The sequence below is a fragment of the Carassius gibelio genome, chromosome A3, assembly GCF_023724105.1.
Source record: "Carassius gibelio isolate Cgi1373 ecotype wild population from Czech Republic chromosome A3, carGib1.2-hapl.c, whole genome shotgun sequence".
Lineage (NCBI taxonomy): Eukaryota > Metazoa > Chordata > Actinopteri > Cypriniformes > Cyprinidae > Carassius > Carassius gibelio.
In genome coordinates this window covers 59,441-81,940 of record NC_068373.1, presented here as the reverse complement: position 1 = coordinate 81,940, position 22,500 = coordinate 59,441, and the positions used below count along the sequence as shown (strand labels likewise).

The window sequence follows — 22,500 nt, the reverse complement described above, 5'->3', positions numbered from 1 at the left end:
GAAAAATTTCCAAAAATCTTAAAGCAACTGGTATTACCAGGGGGTCTGCCATCCAATTACTAACCAGGCCGAAACCTGCTTAGTTTCCGAGCTCAGACATGATCTGGCATAGCCAGGGTGGAATGGCCATAAGCGAAGACTGCTGCAAAGAGAGAGCTATTTAAAGATCAGCCAATCTAATCGCCGGTACATTATACAGGACCAAACCTGCTTAGCTTCCGAGAGCAGACGAGATCAGGCATAGCCAGGTTGTTACGGTCGCAAGCGAAGGATACTGCAAAGAGAAGACTATTTAAAGATCAGCCAATCAAATCGCCCATACATTATATAAGTAGGAATGAAAATCCAAAAGCTTACAGCACATGGTATTCCGAGGCGGTCTCCCATCCAAGCACTAACCAGGCCAATACCTGCTAAGATTAAGAGATCGGCATTGGCTCTTTTTTTTTAAGATTATTATATAATTAGTAATAAATTTCCAATAATATTAGAGCACCTGGTATTACCAGGGGGTCTCCCATCCAAACACTACACAGGTCAATGACTGCTAAGATTCAAAGATTGGGCATTCACTCTTTTTTTTTTCAAGATTATTATATAATTTGTGAAAAATTTACAAAAATCTTAAAGCAACTGGTATTACCAGGGGGTCTCCCATCCAACTACTAACCAGGCCCAAACCTGCTTAGCTTCCGAGCTCAGACATGATCTGGCATAGCCAGGGTGGTATAGCCATAAGCGAAGACTGCTGCAAAGAGAGAGCTATTTAAAGATCAGTCAATCTAATCGCCGGTACATTATATAAGTAGGAAAGAAAACCCTAAAGCTTAAAGCACCTGGTATTCCCAGGCGGTCTCCCATCCAAGCACTAACCAGGCCAATACCTGCTAAGATTAAGAGATCGGGCATTGACTCTTTTTTTTTTTTTTTTTTTTTTTAAGATTATTATATAATTAGTAATACATTTCCAATAATATTAGAGCACCTGGTATTCCGAGGCGGTCTCCCATCCAGACACTAAACAGGTCCATGACTGCTAAGATTCAAAGAATGGGCATTGACTCTTTTTTTTTTCAAGATTATTATATAATTTGTGAAAAATTTACAAAAATCTTAGAGCAACTGGTATTACCAGGGGGTCTCCCATCCAATTACTAACCAGGCCCAAACCTGCTTAGCTTCCGAGCTCAGACATGATCTGGCATAGCCAGGGTGGAATGGCCATAAGCGAAGACTGCTGCAAAGAGAGAGCTATTTAAAGATCAGCCAATCTAATCGCCGGTACATTATACAGGACCAAACCTGCTTAGCTTCCGAGAGCAGACGAGATCAGGCATAGCCAGGTTGTTACGGTCGCAAGCGAAGGATACTGCAAAGAGAAGACTATTTAAAGATCAGCCAATCAAATCGCCCATACATTATATAAGTAGGAATGAAAATCCAAAAGCTTACAGCACCTGGTATTCCGAGGCGGTCTCCCATCCAAGCACTAACCAGGCCAATACCTGCTAAGATTAAGAGATCGGGCATTGGCTCTTTTTTTTTAAGATTATTATATAATTAGTAATAAATTTCCAATAATATTAGAGCACCTGGTATTACCAGGGGGTCTCCCATCCAAACACTACACAGGTCAATGACTGCTAAGATTCAAAGAATGGGCATTCAGACATGATCTGGCATAGCCAGGGTGGTATGGCCATAAGCGAAGACTGCTGCAAAGAGAGAGCTATTTAAAGATCAGTCAATCTAATCGCCGGTACATTATATAAGTAGGAAAGAAAACCCTAAAGCTTAAAGCACCTGATATTCCCAGGCGGTCTCCCATCCAAGCACTAACCAGGCCAATACCTGCTAAGATTAAGAGATCGGGCATTGACTCTTTTTTTTTTTTTTTTTTTTTTAAGATTATTATATAATTAGTAATAAATTTCCAATAATATTAGAGCACCTGGTATTCCGAGGCGGTCTCCCATCCAGACACTAAACAGGTCCATGACTGCTAAGATTCAAAGAATGGGCATTGACTCTTTTTTTTTTCAAGATTATTATATAATTTGTGAAAAATTTACAAAAATCTTAAAGCAACTGGTATTACCAGGGGGTCTCCCATCCAATTACTAACCAGGCCCAAACCTGCTTAGCTTCCGAGCTCAGACATGATCTGGCATAGACAGGGTGGTATGGCCATAAGCGAAGACTGCTGCAAAGAGAGAGCTATTTAAAGATCAGCCAATCTAATATAAGTAGGAAAGAAAACCCTAAAGCTTAAAGCACCTGGTATTCCCAGGCGGTCTCCCATCCAAGCACTAACCAGGCCAATACCTGCTAAGATTAAGAGATCGGGCATTGACTCTTTTTTTTTTTTTTTTTTTTTTTTAAAGATTATTATATAATTAGTAATAAATTTCCAATAATATTAGAGCACCTGGTTTTCCGAGGTGGTCTCCCATCCAAACACTAAACAGGTCCATAGCTGCTAAGATTCAAAGATTGGGCATTGACTCTTTTTGTTTCAAGATAATTATATAATTAGTACAAATTTCCAAAAATATTACAGCAACTGGTATTCCGAGGCGGTCTCCCATCCAAGCACTAAACAGGTCCATACCTCCTAAGATTCAAAGATTGGGCATTTACTCTTTTTTTTTTTTTTTTTGTTGCAAGATTATTATGTAATTAGTAAAAATTGCCAAAAATATTACAGCAACTGGTATTTCCCGGCCGTCTTCCATCCAAGTACTAACCAGGCAAAACCTGCTATTATTCAGAGATCGGGCATTGACTTTTTTTTTTTTTTTTCAAGATTATTATATAATTGGTGAAAAATTTCCAAAAATCTTAAAGCAACTGGTATTACCAGGGTGTCTCCCATCCAATTACTAACCAGGCCCATACCTGCTAAGATTCAGATATGGGGCATTGACTCCTTTCTTTTTTTCTTGCAAGATTATTATATAATTTGTGAAAAATTTCCAAAAATCTTAAAGCAACTGGTATTACCAGGGGGTCTGCCATCCAATTACTAACCAGGCCGAAACCTGCTTAGTTTCCGAGCTCAGACATGATCTGGCATAGCCAGGGTGGAATGGCCATAAGCGAAGACTGCTGCAAAGAGAGAGCTATTTAAAGATCAGCCAATCTAATCGCCGGTACATTATACAGGACCAAACCTGCTTAGCTTCCGAGAGCAGACGAGATCAGGCATAGCCAGGTTGTTACGGTCGCAAGCGAAGGATACTGCAAAGAGAAGACTATTTAAAGATCAGCCAATCAAATCGCCCATACATTATATAAGTAGGAATGAAAATCCAAAAGCTTACAGCACATGGTATTCCGAGGCGGTCTCCCATCCAAGCACTAACCAGGCCAATACCTGCTAAGATTAAGAGATCGGCATTGGCTCTTTTTTTTTAAGATTATTATATAATTAGTAATAAATTTCCAATAATATTAGAGCACCTGGTATTACCAGGGGGTCTCCCATCCAAACACTACACAGGTCAATGACTGCTAAGATTCAAAGATTGGGCATTCACTCTTTTTTTTTTCAAGATTATTATATAATTTGTGAAAAATTTACAAAAATCTTAAAGCAACTGGTATTACCAGGGGGTCTCCCATCCAACTACTAACCAGGCCCAAACCTGCTTAGCTTCCGAGCTCAGACATGATCTGGCATAGCCAGGGTGGTATAGCCATAAGCGAAGACTGCTGCAAAGAGAGAGCTATTTAAAGATCAGTCAATCTAATCGCCGGTACATTATATAAGTAGGAAAGAAAACCCTAAAGCTTAAAGCACCTGGTATTCCCAGGCGGTCTCCCATCCAAGCACTAACCAGGCCAATACCTGCTAAGATTAAGAGATCGGGCATTGACTCTTTTTTTTTTTTTTTTTTTTTTAAAAGATTATTATATAATTAGTAATGAATTTCCAATAATATTAGAGCACCTGGTTTTCCGAGGCGGTCTCCCATCCAAACACTAAACAGGTCCATAGCTGCTAAGATTCAAAGATTGGGCATTGACTCTTTTTGTTTCGAGATAATTATATAATTAGTACAAATTTCCAAAAATATTACAGCAACTGGTATTCCGAGGCGGTCTCCCATCCAAGCACTAAACAGGTCCATACCTCCTAAGATTCAAAGATTGGGCATTTACTCTTTTTTTTTTTTTGTTGCAAGATTATTATGTAATTAGTAAAAATTGCCAAAAATATTACAGCAACTGGTATTTCCCGGCCGTCTTCCATCCAAGTACTAACCAGGCAAAACCTGCTATTATTCAGAGATCGGGCATTGACTTTTTTTTTTTTTTCAAGATTATTATATAATTTGTGAAAAATTTCCAAAAATCTTAAAGCAACTGGTATTACCAGGGTGTCTCCCATCCAATTACTAACCAGGCCCATACCTGCTAAGATTCAGATATGGGGCATTGACTCCTTTCTTTTTTTCTTGCAAGATTATTATATAATTTGTGAAAAATTTCCCAAAATCTTAAAGCAACTGGTATTACCAGGGGGTCTGCCATCCAATTACTAACCAGGCCGAAACCTGCTTAGTTTCCGAGCTCAGACATGATCTGGCATAGCCAGGGTGGAATGGCCATAAGCGAAGACTGCTGCAAAGAGAGAGCTATTTAAAGATCAGCCAATCTAATCGCCGGTACATTATACAGGACCAAACCTGCTTAGCTTCCGAGAGCAGACGAGATCAGGCATAGCCAGGTTGTTACGGTCGCAAGCGAAGGATACTGCAAAGAGAAGACTATTTAAAGATCAGCCAATCAAATCGCCCATACATTATATAAGTAGGAATGAAAATCCAAAAGCTTACAGCACCTGGTATTCCGAGGCGGTCTCCCATCCAAGCACTAACCAGGCCAATACCTGCTAAGATTAAGAGATCGGGCATTGGCTCTTTTTTTTTAAGATTATTATATAATTAGTAATAAATTTCCAATAATATTAGAGCACCTGGTATTACCAGGGGGTCTCCCATCCAAACACTACACAGGTCAATGACTGCTAAGATTCAAAGAATGGGCATTCACTCTTTTTTTTTTCAAGATTATTATATAATTTGTGAAAAATTTACAAAAATCTTAAAGCAACTGGTATTACCAGGGGGTCTCCCATCCAATTACTAACCAGGCCCAAACCTGCTTAGCTTCCGAGCTCAGACATGATCTGGCATAGCCAGGGTGGTATGGCCATAAGCGAAGACTGCTGCAAAGAGAGAGCTATTTAAAGATCAGTCAATCTAATCGCCGGTACATTATATAAGTAGGAAAGAAAACCCTAAAGCTTAAAGCACCTGGTATTCCCAGGCGGTCTCCCATCCAAGCACTAACCAGGCCAATACCTGCTAAGATTAAGAGATCAGGCATTGACTCTTTTTTTTTTTTTTTTTTTTTTAAGATTATTATATAATTAGTAATAAATTTCCAATAATATTAGAGCACCTGGTTTTCCGAGGCGGTCTCCCATCCAAACACTAAACAGGTCCATAGCTGCTAAGATTCAAAGATTGGGCATTGACTCTTTTTGTTTCAAGATAATTATATAATTAGTACAAATTTCCAAAAATATTACAGCAACTGGTATTCCGAGGCGGTCTCCCATCCAAGCACTAAACAGGTCCATACCTCCTAAGATTCAAAGATTGGGCATTTACTCTTTTTTTTTTTTTTTTGTTGCAAGATTATTATGTAATTAGTAAAAATTGCCAAAAATATTACAGCAACTGGTATTTCCCGGCCGTCTTCCATCCAAGTACTAACCAGGCAAAACCTGCTATTATTCAGAGATCGGGCATTGACTTTTTTTTTTTTTTTCAAGATTATTATATAATTTGTGAAAAATTTCCAAAAATCTTAAAGCAACTGGTATTACCAGGGTGTCTCCCATCCAATTACTAACCAGGCCCATACATGCTAAGATTCAGATATGGGGCATTGACTCCTTTCTTTTTTTCTTGCAAGATTATTATATAATTTGTGAAAAATTTCCCAAAATCTTAAAGCAACTGGTATTACCAGGGGGTCTGCCATCCAATTACTAACCAGGCCGAAACCTGCTTAGTTTCCGAGCTCAGACATGATCTGGCATAGCCAGGGTGGAATGGCCATAAGCGAAGACTGCTGCAAAGAGAGAGCTATTTAAAGATCAGCCAATCTAATCGCCGGTACATTATACAGGACCAAACCTGCTTAGCTTCCGAGAGCAGACGAGATCAGGCATAGCCAGGTTGTTACGGTCGCAAGCGAAGGATACTGCAAAGAGAAGACTATTTAAAGATCAGCCAATCAAATCGCCCATACATTATATAAGTAGGAATGAAAATCCAAAAGCTTACAGCACCTGGTATTCCGAGGCGGTCTCCCATCCAAGCACTAACCAGGCCAATACCTGCTAAGATTAAGAGATCGGGCATTGGCTCTTTTTTTTTAAGATTATTATATAATTAGTAATAAATTTCCAATAATATTAGAGCACCTGGTATTACCAGGGGGTCTCCCATCCAAACACTACACAGGTCAATGACTGCTAAGATTCAAAGAATGGGCATTCACTCTTTTTTTTTTCAAGATTATTATATAATTTGTGAAAAATTTACAAAAATCTTAAAGCAACTGGTATTACCAGGGGGTCTCCCATCCAATTACTAACCAGGCCCAAACCTGCTTAGCTTCCGAGCTCAGACATGATCTGGCATAGCCAGGGTGGTATGGCCATAAGCGAAGACTGCTGCAAAGAGAGAGCTATTTAAAGATCAGTCAATCTAATCGCCGGTACATTATATAAGTAGGAAAGAAAACCCTAAAGCTTAAAGCACCTGGTATTCCCAGGCGGTCTCCCATCCAAGCACTAACCAGGCCAATACCTGCTAAGATTAAGAGATCAGGCATTGACTCTTTTTTTTTTTTTTTTTTTTTTAAGATTATTATATAATTAGTAATAAATTTCCAATAATATTAGAGCACCTGGTTTTCCGAGGCGGTCTCCCATCCAAACACTAAACAGGTCCATAGCTGCTAAGATTCAAAGATTGGGCATTGACTCTTTTTGTTTCAAGATAATTATATAATTAGTACAAATTTCCAAAAATATTACAGCAACTGGTATTCCGAGGCGGTCTCCCATCCAAGCACTAAACAGGTCCATACCTCCTAAGATTCAAAGATTGGGCATTTACTCTTTTTTTTTTTTTTTTGTTGCAAGATTATTATGTAATTAGTAAAAATTGCCAAAAATATTACAGCAACTGGTATTTCCCGGCCGTCTTCCATCCAAGTACTAACCAGGCAAAACCTGCTATTATTCAGAGATCGGGCATTGACTTTTTTTTTTTTTTTCAAGATTATTATATAATTTGTGAAAAATTTCCAAAAATCTTAAAGCAACTGGTATTACCAGGGTGTCTCCCATCCAATTACTAACCAGGCCCATACATGCTAAGATTCAGATATGGGGCATTGACTCCTTTCTTTTTTTCTTGCAAGATTATTATATAATTTGTGAAAAATTTCCCAAAATCTTAAAGCAACTGGTATTACCAGGGGGTCTGCCATCCAATTACTAACCAGGCCGAAACCTGCTTAGTTTCCGAGCTCAGACATGATCTGGCATAGCCAGGGTGGAATGGCCATAAGCGAAGACTGCTGCAAAGAGAGAGCTATTTAAAGATCAGCCAATCTAATCGCCGGTACATTATACAGGACCAAACCTGCTTAGCTTCCGAGAGCAGACGAGATCAGGCATAGCCAGGTTGTTACGGTCGCAAGCGAAGGATACTGCAAAGAGAAGACTATTTAAAGATCAGCCAATCAAATCGCCCATACATTATATAAGTAGGAATGAAAATCCAAAAGCTTACAGCACCTGGTATTCCGAGGCGGTCTCCCATCCAAGCACTAACCAGGCCAATACCTGCTAAGATTAAGAGATCGGGCATTGGCTCTTTTTTTTTAAGATTATTATATAATTAGTAATAAATTTCCAATAATATTAGAGCACCTGGTATTACCAGGGGGTCTCCCATCCAAACACTACACAGGTCAATGACTGCTAAGATTCAAAGAATGGGCATTCACTCTTTTTTTTTTCAAGATTATTATATAATTTGTGAAAAATTTACAAAAATCTTAAAGCAACTGGTATTACCAGGGGGTCTCCCATCCAATTACTAACCAGGCCCAAACCTGCTTAGCTTCCGAGCTCAGACATGATCTGGCATAGCCAGGGTGGTATGGGCATAAGCGAAGACTGCTGCAAAGAGAGAGCTATTTAAAGATCAGTCAATCTAATCGCCGGTACATTATATAAGTAGGAAAGAAAACCCTAAAGCTTAAAGCACCTGGTATTCCCAGGCGGTCTCCCATCCAAGCACTAACCAGGCCAATACCTGCTAAGATTAAGAGATCGGGCATTGACTCTTTTTTTTTTTTTTTTTTTTTTTAAGATTATTATATAATTAGTAATAAATTTCCAATAATATTAGAGCACCTGGTATTCCGAGGCGGTCTCCCATCCAGACACTAAACAGGTCCATGACTGCTAAGATTCAAAGAATGGGCATTGACTCTTTTTTTTTTCAAGATTATTATATAATTTGTGAAAAATTTACAAAAATCTTAAAGCAACTGGTATTACCAGGGGGTCTCCCATCCAATTACTAACCAGGCCCAAACCTGCTTAGCTTCCGAGCTCAGACATGATCTGGCATAGACAGGGTGGTATGGCCATAAGCGAAGACTGCTGCAAAGAGAGAGCTATTTAAAGATCAGCCAATCTAATATAAGTAGGAAAGAAAACCCTAAAGCTTAAAGCACCTGGTATTCCCAGGCGGTCTCCCATCCAAGCACTAACCAGGCCAATACCTGCTAAGATTAAGAGATCGGGCATTGACTCTTTTTTTTTTTTTTTTTTTTTTTAAGATTATTATATAATTAGTAATACATTTCCAATAATATTAGAGCACCTGGTATTCCGAGGCGGTCTCCCATCCAGACACTAAACAGGTCCATGACTGCTAAGATTCAAAGAATGGGCATTGACTCTTTTTTTTTTCAAGATTATTATATAATTTGTGAAAAATTTACAAAAATCTTAGAGCAACTGGTATTACCAGGGGGTCTCCCATCCAATTACTAACCAGGCCCAAACCTGCTTAGCTTCCGAGCTCAGACATGATCTGGCATAGCCAGGGTGGAATGGCCATAAGCGAAGACTGCTGCAAAGAGAGAGCTATTTAAAGATCAGCCAATCTAATCGCCGGTACATTATACAGGACCAAACCTGCTTAGCTTCCGAGAGCAGACGAGATCAGGCATAGCCAGGTTGTTACGGTCGCAAGCGAAGGATACTGCAAAGAGAAGACTATTTAAAGATCAGCCAATCAAATCGCCCATACATTATATAAGTAGGAATGAAAATCCAAAAGCTTACAGCACCTGGTATTCCGAGGCGGTCTCCCATCCAAGCACTAACCAGGCCAATACCTGCTAAGATTAAGAGATCGGGCATTGGCTCTTTTTTTTTAAGATTATTATATAATTAGTAATAAATTTCCAATAATATTAGAGCACCTGGTATTACCAGGGGGTCTCCCATCCAAACACTACACAGGTCAATGACTGCTAAGATTCAAAGAATGGGCATTCAGACATGATCTGGCATAGCCAGGGTGGTATGGCCATAAGCGAAGACTGCTGCAAAGAGAGAGCTATTTAAAGATCAGTCAATCTAATCGCCGGTACATTATATAAGTAGGAAAGAAAACCCTAAAGCTTAAAGCACCTGGTATTCCCAGGCGGTCTCCCATCCAAGCACTAACCAGGCCAATTCCTGCTAAGATTAAGAGATCGGGCATTGACTCTTTTTTTTTTTTTTTTTTTTTTTAAGATTATTATATAATTAGTAATAAATTTCCAATAATATTAGAGCACCTGGTATTCCGAGGCGGTCTCCCATCCAGACACTAAACAGGTCCATGACTGCTAAGATTCAAAGAATGGGCATTGACTCTTTTTTTTTTCAAGATTATTATATAATTTGTGAAAAATTTACAAAAATCTTAAAGCAACTGGTATTACCAGGGGGTCTCCCATCCAATTACTAACCAGGCCCAAACCTGCTTAGCTTCCGAGCTCAGACATGATCTGGCATAGACAGGGTGGTATGGCCATAAGCGAAGACTGCTGCAAAGAGAGAGCTATTTAAAGATCAGCCAATCTAATATAAGTAGGAAAGAAAACCCTAAAGCTTAAAGCACCTGGTATTCCCAGGCGGTCTCCCATCCAAGCACTAACCAGGCCAATACCTGCTAAGATTAAGAGATCGGGCATTGACTCTTTTTTTTTTTTTTTTTTTTTTTAAAGATTATTATATAATTAGTAATAAATTTCCAATAATATTAGAGCACCTGGTTTTCCGAGGCGGTCTCCCATCCAAACACTAAACAGGTCCATAGCTGCTAAGATTCAAAGATTGGGCATTGACTCTTTTTGTTTCAAGATAATTATATAATTAGTACAAATTTCCAAAAATATTACAGCAACTGGTATTCCGAGGCGGTCTCCCATCCAAGCACTAAACAGGTCCATACCTCCTAAGATTCAAAGATTGGGCATTTACTCTTTTTTTTTTTTTTTTTGTTGCAAGATTATTATGTAATTAGTAAAAATTGCCAAAAATATTACAGCAACTGGTATTTCCCGGCCGTCTTCCATCCAAGTACTAACCAGGCAAAACCTGCTATTATTCAGAGATCGGGCATTGACTTTTTTTTTTTTTTTTCAAGATTATTATATAATTGGTGAAAAATTTCCAAAAATCTTAAAGCAACTGGTATTACCAGGGTGTCTCCCATCCAATTACTAACCAGGCCCATACCTGCTAAGATTCAGATATGGGGCATTGACTCCTTTCTTTTTTTCTTGCAAGATTATTATATAATTTGTGAAAAATTTCCAAAAATCTTAAAGCAACTGGTATTACCAGGGGGTCTGCCATCCAATTACTAACCAGGCCGAAACCTGCTTAGTTTCCGAGCTCAGACATGATCTGGCATAGCCAGGGTGGAATGGCCATAAGCGAAGACTGCTGCAAAGAGAGAGCTATTTAAAGATCAGCCAATCTAATCGCCGGTACATTATACAGGACCAAACCTGCTTAGCTTCCGAGAGCAGACGAGATCAGGCATAGCCAGGTTGTTACGGTCGCAAGCGAAGGATACTGCAAAGAGAAGACTATTTAAAGATCAGCCAATCAAATCGCCCATACATTATATAAGTAGGAATGAAAATCCAAAAGCTTACAGCACATGGTATTCCGAGGCGGTCTCCCATCCAAGCACTAACCAGGCCAATACCTGCTAAGATTAAGAGATCGGCATTGGCTCTTTTTTTTTAAGATTATTATATAATTAGTAATAAATTTCCAATAATATTAGAGCACCTGGTATTACCAGGGGGTCTCCCATCCAACTACTAACCAGGCCCAAACCTGCTTAGCTTCCGAGCTCAGACATGATCTGGCATAGCCAGGGTGGTATAGCCATAAGCGAAGACTGCTGCAAAGAGAGAGCTATTTAAAGATCAGTCAATCTAATCGCCGGTACATTATATAAGTAGGAAAGAAAACCCTAAAGCTTAAAGCACCTGGTATTCCCAGGCGGTCTCCCATCCAAGCACTAACCAGGCCAATACCTGCTAAGATTAAGAGATCGGGCATTGACTCTTTTTTTTTTTTTTTTTTTTTTTAAGATTATTATATAATTAGTAATACATTTCCAATAATATTAGAGCACCTGGTATTCCGAGGCGGTCTCCCATCCAGACACTAAACAGGTCCATGACTGCTAAGATTCAAAGAATGGGCATTGACTCTTTTTTTTTTCAAGATTATTATATAATTTGTGAAAAATTTACAAAAATCTTAGAGCAACTGGTATTACCAGGGGGTCTCCCATCCAATTACTAACCAGGCCCAAACCTGCTTAGCTTCCGAGCTCAGACATGATCTGGCATAGCCAGGGTGGAATGGCCATAAGCGAAGACTGCTGCAAAGAGAGAGCTATTTAAAGATCAGCCAATCTAATCGCCGGTACATTATACAGGACCAAACCTGCTTAGCTTCCGAGAGCAGACGAGATCAGGCATAGCCAGGTTGTTACGGTCGCAAGCGAAGGATACTGCAAAGAGAAGACTATTTAAAGATCAGCCAATCAAATCGCCCATACATTATATAAGTAGGAATGAAAATCCAAAAGCTTACAGCACCTGGTATTCCGAGGCGGTCTCCCATCCAAGCACTAACCAGGCCAATACCTGCTAAGATTAAGAGATCGGGCATTGGCTCTTTTTTTTTAAGATTATTATATAATTAGTAATAAATTTCCAATAATATTAGAGCACCTGGTATTACCAGGGGGTCTCCCATCCAAACACTACACAGGTCAATGACTGCTAAGATTCAAAGAATGGGCATTCAGACATGATCTGGCATAGCCAGGGTGGTATGGCCATAAGCGAAGACTGCTGCAAAGAGAGAGCTATTTAAAGATCAGTCAATCTAATCGCCGGTACATTATATAAGTAGGAAAGAAAACCCTAAAGCTTAAAGCACCTGGTATTCCCAGGCGGTCTCCCATCCAAGCACTAACCAGGCCAATACCTGCTAAGATTAAGAGATCGGGCATTGACTCTTTTTTTTTTTTTTTTTTTTTTAAGATTATTATATAATTAGTAATAAATTTCCAATAATATTAGAGCACCTGGTATTCCGAGGCGGTCTCCCATCCAGACACTAAACAGGTCCATGACTGCTAAGATTCAAAGAATGGGCATTGACTCTTTTTTTTTTCAAGATTATTATATAATTTGTGAAAAATTTACAAAAATCTTAAAGCAACTGGTATTACCAGGGGGTCTCCCATCCAATTACTAACCAGGCCCAAACCTGCTTAGCTTCCGAGCTCAGACATGATCTGGCATAGACAGGGTGGTATGGCCATAAGCGAAGACTGCTGCAAAGAGAGAGCTATTTAAAGATCAGCCAATCTAATATAAGTAGGAAAGAAAACCCTAAAGCTTAAAGCACCTGGTATTCCCAGGCGGTCTCCCATCCAAGCACTAACCAGGCCAATACCTGCTAAGATTAAGAGATCGGGCATTGACTCTTTTTTTTTTTTTTTTTTTTTTTTAAAGATTATTATATAATTAGTAATAAATTTCCAATAATATTAGAGCACCTGGTTTTCCGAGGCGGTCTCCCATCCAAACACTAAACAGGTCCATAGCTGCTAAGATTCAAAGATTGGGCATTGACTCTTTTTGTTTCAAGATAATTATATAATTAGTACAAATTTCCAAAAATATTACAGCAACTGGTATTCCGAGGCGGTCTCCCATCCAAGCACTAAACAGGTCCATACCTCCTAAGATTCAAAGATTGGGCATTTACTCTTTTTTTTTTTTTTTTTGTTGCAAGATTATTATGTAATTAGTAAAAATTGCCAAAAATATTACAGCAACTGGTATTTCCCGGCCGTCTTCCATCCAAGTACTAACCAGGCAAAACCTGCTATTATTCAGAGATCGGGCATTGACTTTTTTTTTTTTTTTTCAAGATTATTATATAATTGGTGAAAAATTTCCAAAAATCTTAAAGCAACTGGTATTACCAGGGTGTCTCCCATCCAATTACTAACCAGGCCCATACCTGCTAAGATTCAGATATGGGGCATTGACTCCTTTCTTTTTTTCTTGCAAGATTATTATATAATTTGTGAAAAATTTCCAAAAATCTTAAAGCAACTGGTATTACCAGGGGGTCTGCCATCCAATTACTAACCAGGCCGAAACCTGCTTAGTTTCCGAGCTCAGACATGATCTGGCATAGCCAGGGTGGAATGGCCATAAGCGAAGACTGCTGCAAAGAGAGAGCTATTTAAAGATCAGCCAATCTAATCGCCGGTACATTATACAGGACCAAACCTGCTTAGCTTCCGAGAGCAGACGAGATCAGGCATAGCCAGGTTGTTACGGTCGCAAGCGAAGGATACTGCAAAGAGAAGACTATTTAAAGATCAGCCAATCAAATCGCCCATACATTATATAAGTAGGAATGAAAATCCAAAAGCTTACAGCACATGGTATTCCGAGGCGGTCTCCCATCCAAGCACTAACCAGGCCAATACCTGCTAAGATTAAGAGATCGGCATTGGCTCTTTTTTTTTAAGATTATTATATAATTAGTAATAAATTTCCAATAATATTAGAGCACCTGGTATTACCAGGGGGTCTCCCATCCAAACACTACACAGGTCAATGACTGCTAAGATTCAAAGATTGGGCATTCACTCTTTTTTTTTTCAAGATTATTATATAATTTGTGAAAAATTTACAAAAATCTTAAAGCAACTGGTATTACCAGGGGGTCTCCCATCCAACTACTAACCAGGCCCAAACCTGCTTAGCTTCCGAGCTCAGACATGATCTGGCATAGCCAGGGTGGTATAGCCATAAGCGAAGACTGCTGCAAAGAGAGAGCTATTTAAAGATCAGTCAATCTAATCGCCGGTACATTATATAAGTAGGAAAGAAAACCCTAAAGCTTAAAGCACCTGGTATTCCCAGGCGGTCTCCCATCCAAGCACTAACCAGGCCAATACCTGCTAAGATTAAGAGATCGGGCATTGACTTTTTTTTTTTTTTTTTTTTTTTTTAAGATTATTATATAATTAGTAATACATTTCCAATAATATTAGAGCACCTGGTATTCCGAGGCGGTCTCCCATCCAGACACTAAACAGGTCCATGACTGCTAAGATTCAAAGAATGGGCATTGACTCTTTTTTTTTTCAAGATTATTATATAATTTGTGAAAAATTTACAAAAATCTTAGAGCAACTGGTATTACCAGGGGGTCTCCCATCCAATTACTAACCAGGCCCAAACCTGCTTAGCTTCCGAGCTCAGACATGATCTGGCATAGCCAGGGTGGTATGGCCATAAGCGAACACTGCTGCAAAGAGAGAGCTATTTAAAGATCAGCCAATCTAATCGCCGGTACATTATATAAGTAGGAAAGAAAACCCTAAAGCTTAAAGCACCTGGTATTCCCAGGCGGTCTCCCATCCAAGCACTAACCAGGCCAATACCTGCTAAGATTAAGAGATCGGGCATTGACTCTTTTTTTTTTTTTTTTTTTTTAAGATTATTATATAATTAGTAATAAATTTCCAATAATATTAGAGCACCTGGTATTCCGAGGCGGTCTCCCATCCAGACACTAAACAGGTCCATGACTGCTAAGATTCAAAGAATGGGCATTGACTCTTTTTTTTTTCAAGATTATTATATAATTTGTGAAAAATTTACAAAAATCTTAAAGCAACTGGTATTACCAGGGGGTCTCCCATCCAATTACTAACCAGGCCCAAACCTGCTTAGCTTCCGAGCTCAGACATGATCTGGCATAGACAGGGTGGTATGGCCATAAGCGAAGACTGCTGCAAAGAGAGAGCTATTTAAAGATCAGCCAATCTAATATAAGTAGGAAAGAAAACCCTAAAGCTTAAAGCACCTGGTATTCCCAGGCGGTCTCCCATCCAAGCACTAACCAGGCCAATACCTGCTAAGATTAAGAGATCGGGCATTGACTCTTTTTTTTTTTTTTTTTTTTTTTTAAAGATTATTATATAATTAGTAATAAATTTCCAATAATATTAGAGCACCTGGTTTTCCGAGGCGGTCTCCCATCCAAACACTAAACAGGTCCATAGCTGCTAAGATTCAAAGATTGGGCATTGACTCTTTTTGTTTCAAGATAATTATATAATTAGTACAAATTTCCAAAAATATTACAGCAACTGGTATTCCGAGGCGGTCTCCCATCCAAGCACTAAACAGGTCCATACCTCCTAAGATTCAAAGATTGGGCATTTACTCTTTTTTTTTTTTTTTTTGTTGCAAGATTATTATGTAATTAGTAAAAATTGCCAAAAATATTACAGCAACTGGTATTTCCCGGCCGTCTTCCATCCAAGTACTAACCAGGCAAAACCTGCTATTATTCAGAGATCGGGCATTGACTTTTTTTTTTTTTTTTCAAGATTATTATATAATTGGTGAAAAATTTCCAAAAATCTTAAAGCAACTGGTATTACCAGGGTGTCTCCCATCCAATTACTAACCAGGCCCATACCTGCTAAGATTCAGATATGGGGCATTGACTCCTTTCTTTTTTTCTTGCAAGATTATTATATAATTTGTGAAAAATTTCCAAAAATCTTAAAGCAACTGGTATTACCAGGGGGTCTGCCATCCAATTACTAACCAGGCCGAAACCTGCTTAGTTTCCGAGCTCAGACATGATCTGGCATAGCCAGGGTGGAATGGCCATAAGCGAAGACTGCTGCAAAGAGAGAGCTATTTAAAGATCAGCCAATCTAATCGCCGGTACATTATACAGGACCAAACCTGCTTAGCTTCCGAGAGCAGACGAGATCAGGCATAGCCAGGTTGTTACGGTCGCAAGCGAAGGATACTGCAAAGAGAAGACTATTTAAAGATCAGCCAATCAAATCGCCCATACATTATATAAGTAGGAATGAAAATCCAAAAGCTTACAGCACATGGTATTCCGAGGCGGTCTCCCATCCAAGCACTAACCAGGCCAATACCTGCTAAGATTAAGAGATCGGCATTGGCTCTTTTTTTTTAAGATTATTATATAATTAGTAATAAATTTCCAATAATATTAGAGCACCTGGTATTACCAGGGGGTCTCCCATCCAAACACTACACAGGTCAATGACTGCTAAGATTCAAAGATTGGGCATTCACTCTTTTTTTTTTCAAGATTATTATATAATTTGTGAAAAATTTACAAAAATCTTAAAGCAACTGGTATTACCAGGGGGTCTCCCATCCAACTACTAACCAGGCCCAAACCTGCTTAGCTTCCGAGCTCAGACATGATCTGGCATAGCCAGGGTGGTATAGCCATAAGCGAAGACTGCTGCAAAGAGAGAGCTATTTAAAGATCAGTCAATCTAATCGCCGGTACATTATATAAGTAGGAAAGAAAACCCTAAAGCTTAAAGCACCTGGTATTCCCAGGCGGTCTCCCATCCAAGCACTAACCAGGCCAATACCTGCTAAGATTAAGAGATCGGGCATTGACTTTTTTTTTTTTTTTTTTTTTTTTTAAGATTATTATATAATTAGTAATACATTTCCAATAATATTAGAGCACCTGGTATTCCGAGGCGGTCTCCCATCCAGACACTAAACAGGTCCATGACTGCTAAGATTCAAAGAATGGGCATTGACTCTTTTTTTTTTCAAGATTATTATATAATTTGTGAAAAATTTACAAAAATCTTAGAGCAACTGGTATTACCAGGGGGTCTCCCATCCAATTACTAACCAGGCCCAAACCTGCTTAGCTTCCGAGCTCAGACATGATCTGGCATAGCCAGGGTGGTATGGCCATAAGCGAACACTGCTGCAAAGAGAGAGCTATTTAAAGATCAGCCAATCTAATCGCCGGTACATTATATAAGTAGGAAAGAAAACCCTAAAGCTTAAAGCACCTGGTATTCCCAGGCGGTCTCCCATCCAAGCACTAACCAGGCCAATACCTGCTAAGATTAAGAGATCGGGCATTGACTCTTTTTTTTTTTTTTTTTTTTTTTAAAGATTATTATATAATTAGTAATGAATTTCCAATAATATTAGAGCACCTGGTTTTCCGAGGCGGTCTCCCATCCAAACACTAAACAGGTCCATAGCTGCTAAGATTCAAAGATTGGGCATTGACTCTTTTTGTTTCAAGATAATTATATAATTAGTACAAATTTCCAAAAATATTACAGCAACTGGTATTCCGAGGCGGTCTCCCATCCAAGCACTAAACAGGTCCATACCTCCTAAGATTCAAAGATTGGGCATTTACTCTTTTTTTTTTTTTTGTTGTTGCAAGATTATTATGTAATTAGTAAAAATTGCCAAAAATATTACAGCAACTGGTATTTCCCGGCCGTCTTCCATCCAAGTACTAACCAGGCAAAACCTGCTATTATTCAGAGATCGGGCATTGACTTTTTTTTTTTTTTTTCAAGATTATTATATAATTTGTGAAAAATTTCCAAAAATCTTAAAGCAACTGGTATTACCAGGGTGTCTCCCATCCAATTACTAACCAGGCCCATACATGCTAAGATTCAGATATGGGGCATTGACTCCTTTCTTTTTTTCTTGCAAGATTATTATATAATTTGTGAAAAATTTCCCAAAATCTTAAAGCAACTGGTATTACCAGGGGGTCTGCCATCCAATTACTAACCAGGCCGAAACCTGCTTAGTTTCCGAGCTCAGACATGATCTGGCATAGCCAGGGTGGAATGGCCATAAGCGAAGACTGCTGCAAAGAGAGAGCTATTTAAAGATCAGCCAATCTAATCGCCGGTACATTATACAGGACCAAACCTGCTTAGCTTCCGAGAGCAGACGAGATCAGGCATAGCCAGGTTGTTACGGTCGCAAGCGAAGGATACTGCAAAGAGAAGACTATTTAAAGATCAGCCAATCAAATCGCCCATACATTATATAAGTAGGAATGAAAATCCAAAAGCTTACAGCACCTGGTATTCCGAGGCGGTCTCCCATCCAAGCACTAACCAGGCCAATACCTGCTAAGATTAAGAGATCGGGCATTGGCTCTTTTTTTTTAAGATTATTATATAATTAGTAATAAATTTCCAATAATATTAGAGCACCTGGTATTACCAGGGGGTCTCCCATCCAAACACTACACAGGTCAATGACTGCTAAGATTCAAAGAATGGGCATTCACTCTTTTTTTTTTCAAGATTATTATATAATTTGTGAAAAATTTACAAAAATCTTAAAGCAACTGGTATTACCAGGGGGTCTCCCATCCAATTACTAACCAGGCCCAAACCTGCTTAGCTTCCGAGCTCAGACATGATCTGGCATAGCCAGGGTGGTATGGCCATAAGCGAAGACTGCTGCAAAGAGAGAGCTATTTAAAGATCAGTCAATCTAATCGCCGGTACATTATATAAGTAGGAAAGAAAACCCTAAAGCTTAAAGCACCTGGTATTCCCAGGCGGTCTCCCATCCAAGCACTAACCAGGCCAATACCTGCTAAGATTAAGAGATCGGGCATTGACTCTTTTTTTTTTTTTTTTTTTTTAAGATTATTATATAATTAGTAATAAATTTCCAATAATATTAGAGCACCTGGTATTCCGAGGCGGTCTCCCATCCAGACACTAAACAGGTCCATGACTGCTAAGATTCAAAGAATGGGCATTGACTCTTTTTTTTTTCAAGATTATTATATAATTTGTGAAAAATTTACAAAAATCTTAAAGCAACTGGTATTACCAGGGGGTCTCCCATCCAATTACTAACCAGGCCCAAACCTGCTTAGCTTCCGAGCTCAGACATGATCTGGCATAGACAGGGTGGTATGGCCATAAGCGAAGACTGCTGCAAAGAGAGAGCTATTTAAAGATCAGCCAATCTAATATAAGTAGGAAAGAAAACCCTAAAGCTTAAAGCACCTGGTATTCCCAGGCGGTCTCCCATCCAAGCACTAACCAGGCCAATACCTGCTAAGATTAAGAGATCGGGCATTGACTCTTTTTTTTTTTTTTTTTTTTTTTTTAAAGATTATTATATAATTAGTAATAAATTTCCAATAATATTAGAGCACCTGGTTTTCCGAGGCGGTCTCCCATCCAAACACTAAACAGGTCCATAGCTGCTAAGATTCAAAGATTGGGCATTGACTCTTTTTGTTTCAAGATAATTATATAATTAGTACAAATTTCCAAAAATATTACAGCAACTGGTATTCCGAGGCGGTCTCCCATCCAAGCACTAAACAGGTCCATACCTCCTAAGATTCAAAGATTGGGCATTTACTCTTTTTTTTTTTTTTGTTGTTGCAAGATTATTATGTAATTAGTAAAAATTGCCAAAAATATTACAGCAACTGGTATTTCCCGGCCGTCTTCCATCCAAGTACTAACCAGGCAAAACCTGCTATTATTCAGAGATCGGGCATTGACTTTTTTTTTTTTTTTTCAAGATTATTATATAATTTGTGAAAAATTTCCAAAAATCTTAAAGCAACTGGTATTACCAGGGTGTCTCCCATCCAATTACTAACCAGGCCCATACATGCTAAGATTCAGATATGGGGCATTGACTCCTTTCTTTTTTTCTTGCAAGATTATTATATAATTTGTGAAAAATTTCCCAAAATCTTAAAGCAACTGGTATTACCAGGGGGTCTGCCATCCAATTACTAACCAGGCCGAAACCTGCTTAGTTTCCGAGCTCAGACATGATCTGGCATAGCCAGGGTGGAATGGCCATAAGCGAAGACTGCTGCAAAGAGAGAGCTATTTAAAGATCAGCCAATCTAATCGCCGGTACATTATACAGGACCAAACCTGCTTAGCTTCCGAGAGCAGACGAGATCAGGCATAGCCAGGTTGTTACGGTCGCAAGCGAAGGATACTGCAAAGAGAAGACTATTTAAAGATCAGCCAATCAAATCGCCCATACATTATATAAGTAGGAATGAAAATCCAAAAGCTTACAGCACCTGGTATTCCGAGGCGGTCTCCCATCCAAGCACTAACCAGGCCAATACCTGCTAAGATTAAGAGATCGGGCATTGGCTCTTTTTTTTTAAGATTATTATATAATTAGTAATAAATTTCCAATAATATTAGAGCACCTGGTATTACCAGGGGGTCTCCCATCCAAACACTACACAGGTCAATGACTGCTAAGATTCAAAGAATGGGCATTCACTCTTTTTTTTTTCAAGATTATTATATAATTTGTGAAAAATTTACAAAAATCTTAAAGCAACTGGTATTACCAGGGGGTCTCCCATCCAATTACTAACCAGGCCCAAACCTGCTTAGCTTCCGAGCTCAGACATGATCTGGCATAGCCAGGGTGGTATGGCCATAAGCGAAGACTGCTGCAAAGAGAGAGCTATTTAAAGATCAGTCAATCTAATCGCCGGTACATTATATAAGTAGGAAAGAAAACCCTAAAGCTTAAAGCACCTGGTATTCCCAGGCGGTCTCCCATCCAAGCACTAACCAGGCCAATACCTGCTAAGATTAAGAGATCGGGCATTGACTCTTTTTTTTTTTTTTTTTTTTTAAGATTATTATATAATTAGTAATAAATTTCCAATAATATTAGAGCACCTGGTATTCCGAGGCGGTCTCCCATCCAGACACTAAACAGGTCCATGACTGCTAAGATTCAAAGAATGGGCATTGACTCTTTTTTTTTTCAAGATTATTATATAATTTGTGAAAAATTTACAAAAATCTTAAAGCAACTGGTATTACCAGGGGGTCTCCCATCCAATTACTAACCAGGCCCAAACCTGCTTAGCTTCCGAGCTCAGACATGATCTGGCATAGACAGGGTGGTATGGCCATAAGCGAAGACTGCTGCAAAGAGAGAGCTATTTAAAGATCAGCCAATCTAATATAAGTAGGAAAGAAAACCCTAAAGCTTAAAGCACCTGGTATTCCCAGGCGGTCTCCCATCCAAGCACTAACCAGGCCAATACCTGCTAAGATTAAGAGATCGGGCATTGACTCTTTTTTTTTTTTTTTTTTTTTTTTTAAAGATTATTATATAATTAGTAATAAATTTCCAATAATATTAGAGCACCTGGTTTTCCGAGGCGGTCTCCCATCCAAACACTAAACAGGTCCATAGCTGCTAAGATTCAAAGATTGGGCATTGACTCTTTTTGTTTCGAGATAATTATATAATTAGTACAAATTTCCAAAAATATTACAGCAACTGGTATTCCGAGGCGGTCTCCCATCCAAGCACTAAACAGGTCCATACCTCCTAAGATTCAAAGATTGGGCATTTACTCTTTTTTTTTTTTTTTTTTTGTTGCAAGATTATTATGTAATTAGTAAAAATTGCCAAAAATATTACAGCAACTGGTATTTCCCGGCCGTCTTCCATCCAAGTACTAACCAGGCAAAACCTGCTATTATTCAGAGATCGGGCATTGACTTTTTTTTTTTTTTTCAAGATTATTATATAATTGGTGAAAAATTTCCAAAAATCTTAAAGCAACTGGTATTACCAGGGTGTCTCCCATCCAATTACTAACCAGGCCCATACCTGCTAAGATTCAGATATGGGGCATTGACTCCTTTCTTTTTTTCTTGCAAGATTATTATATAATTTGTGAAAAATTTCCAAAAATCTTAAAGCAACTGGTATTACCAGGGGGTCTGCCATCCAATTACTAACCAGGCCGAAACCTGCTTAGTTTCCGAGCTCAGACATGATCTGGCATAGCCAGGGTGGAATGGCCATAAGCGAAGACTGCTGCAAAGAGAGAGCTATTTAAAGATCAGCCAATCTAATCGCCGGTACATTATACAGGAC

The 22,500-nt window shown here is 38.9% G+C and overlaps 22 pseudogenes; all 22 read right to left on the bottom strand.

Annotated features, from left to right (window-relative positions):
• Positions 1 to 621: 621 nt before the first annotated feature.
• On the bottom strand, positions 622 to 740 carry LOC127962230 (uncharacterized; annotated as a pseudogene).
• Positions 741 to 1,110: 370 nt separating this feature from the next.
• On the bottom strand, positions 1,111 to 1,229 carry LOC127962462 (uncharacterized; annotated as a pseudogene).
• Positions 1,230 to 2,076: 847 nt separating this feature from the next.
• Positions 2,077 to 2,195, bottom strand: LOC127959946 (uncharacterized; annotated as a pseudogene).
• Positions 2,196 to 3,587: 1,392 nt separating this feature from the next.
• Positions 3,588 to 3,706, bottom strand: LOC127962229 (uncharacterized; annotated as a pseudogene).
• Positions 3,707 to 5,106: 1,400 nt separating this feature from the next.
• LOC127964559 (uncharacterized) lies at positions 5,107 to 5,225 on the bottom strand (annotated as a pseudogene).
• A 1,402-nt stretch (positions 5,226 to 6,627) lies between these two features.
• Positions 6,628 to 6,746, bottom strand: LOC127964549 (uncharacterized; annotated as a pseudogene).
• A 1,402-nt stretch (positions 6,747 to 8,148) lies between these two features.
• LOC127963102 (uncharacterized) lies at positions 8,149 to 8,267 on the bottom strand (annotated as a pseudogene).
• Positions 8,268 to 8,637: 370 nt separating this feature from the next.
• Positions 8,638 to 8,756, bottom strand: LOC127959943 (uncharacterized; annotated as a pseudogene).
• Positions 8,757 to 9,112: 356 nt separating this feature from the next.
• On the bottom strand, positions 9,113 to 9,231 carry LOC127962455 (uncharacterized; annotated as a pseudogene).
• Positions 9,232 to 10,079: 848 nt separating this feature from the next.
• LOC127959940 (uncharacterized) lies at positions 10,080 to 10,198 on the bottom strand (annotated as a pseudogene).
• Positions 10,199 to 11,452: 1,254 nt separating this feature from the next.
• Positions 11,453 to 11,571, bottom strand: LOC127958290 (uncharacterized; annotated as a pseudogene).
• Positions 11,572 to 11,941: 370 nt separating this feature from the next.
• LOC127962451 (uncharacterized) lies at positions 11,942 to 12,060 on the bottom strand (annotated as a pseudogene).
• Positions 12,061 to 12,907: 847 nt separating this feature from the next.
• LOC127959935 (uncharacterized) lies at positions 12,908 to 13,026 on the bottom strand (annotated as a pseudogene).
• Positions 13,027 to 14,418: 1,392 nt separating this feature from the next.
• Positions 14,419 to 14,537, bottom strand: LOC127962225 (uncharacterized; annotated as a pseudogene).
• Positions 14,538 to 14,907: 370 nt separating this feature from the next.
• On the bottom strand, positions 14,908 to 15,026 carry LOC127958373 (uncharacterized; annotated as a pseudogene).
• Positions 15,027 to 15,394: 368 nt separating this feature from the next.
• Positions 15,395 to 15,513, bottom strand: LOC127959932 (uncharacterized; annotated as a pseudogene).
• Positions 15,514 to 16,905: 1,392 nt separating this feature from the next.
• On the bottom strand, positions 16,906 to 17,024 carry LOC127962222 (uncharacterized; annotated as a pseudogene).
• A 370-nt stretch (positions 17,025 to 17,394) lies between these two features.
• On the bottom strand, positions 17,395 to 17,513 carry LOC127958369 (uncharacterized; annotated as a pseudogene).
• Positions 17,514 to 18,919: 1,406 nt separating this feature from the next.
• LOC127964542 (uncharacterized) lies at positions 18,920 to 19,038 on the bottom strand (annotated as a pseudogene).
• A 368-nt stretch (positions 19,039 to 19,406) lies between these two features.
• On the bottom strand, positions 19,407 to 19,525 carry LOC127959930 (uncharacterized; annotated as a pseudogene).
• Positions 19,526 to 20,919: 1,394 nt separating this feature from the next.
• Positions 20,920 to 21,038, bottom strand: LOC127964537 (uncharacterized; annotated as a pseudogene).
• Positions 21,039 to 21,406: 368 nt separating this feature from the next.
• Positions 21,407 to 21,525, bottom strand: LOC127959927 (uncharacterized; annotated as a pseudogene).
• Positions 21,526 to 22,500: the final 975 nt, after the last annotated feature.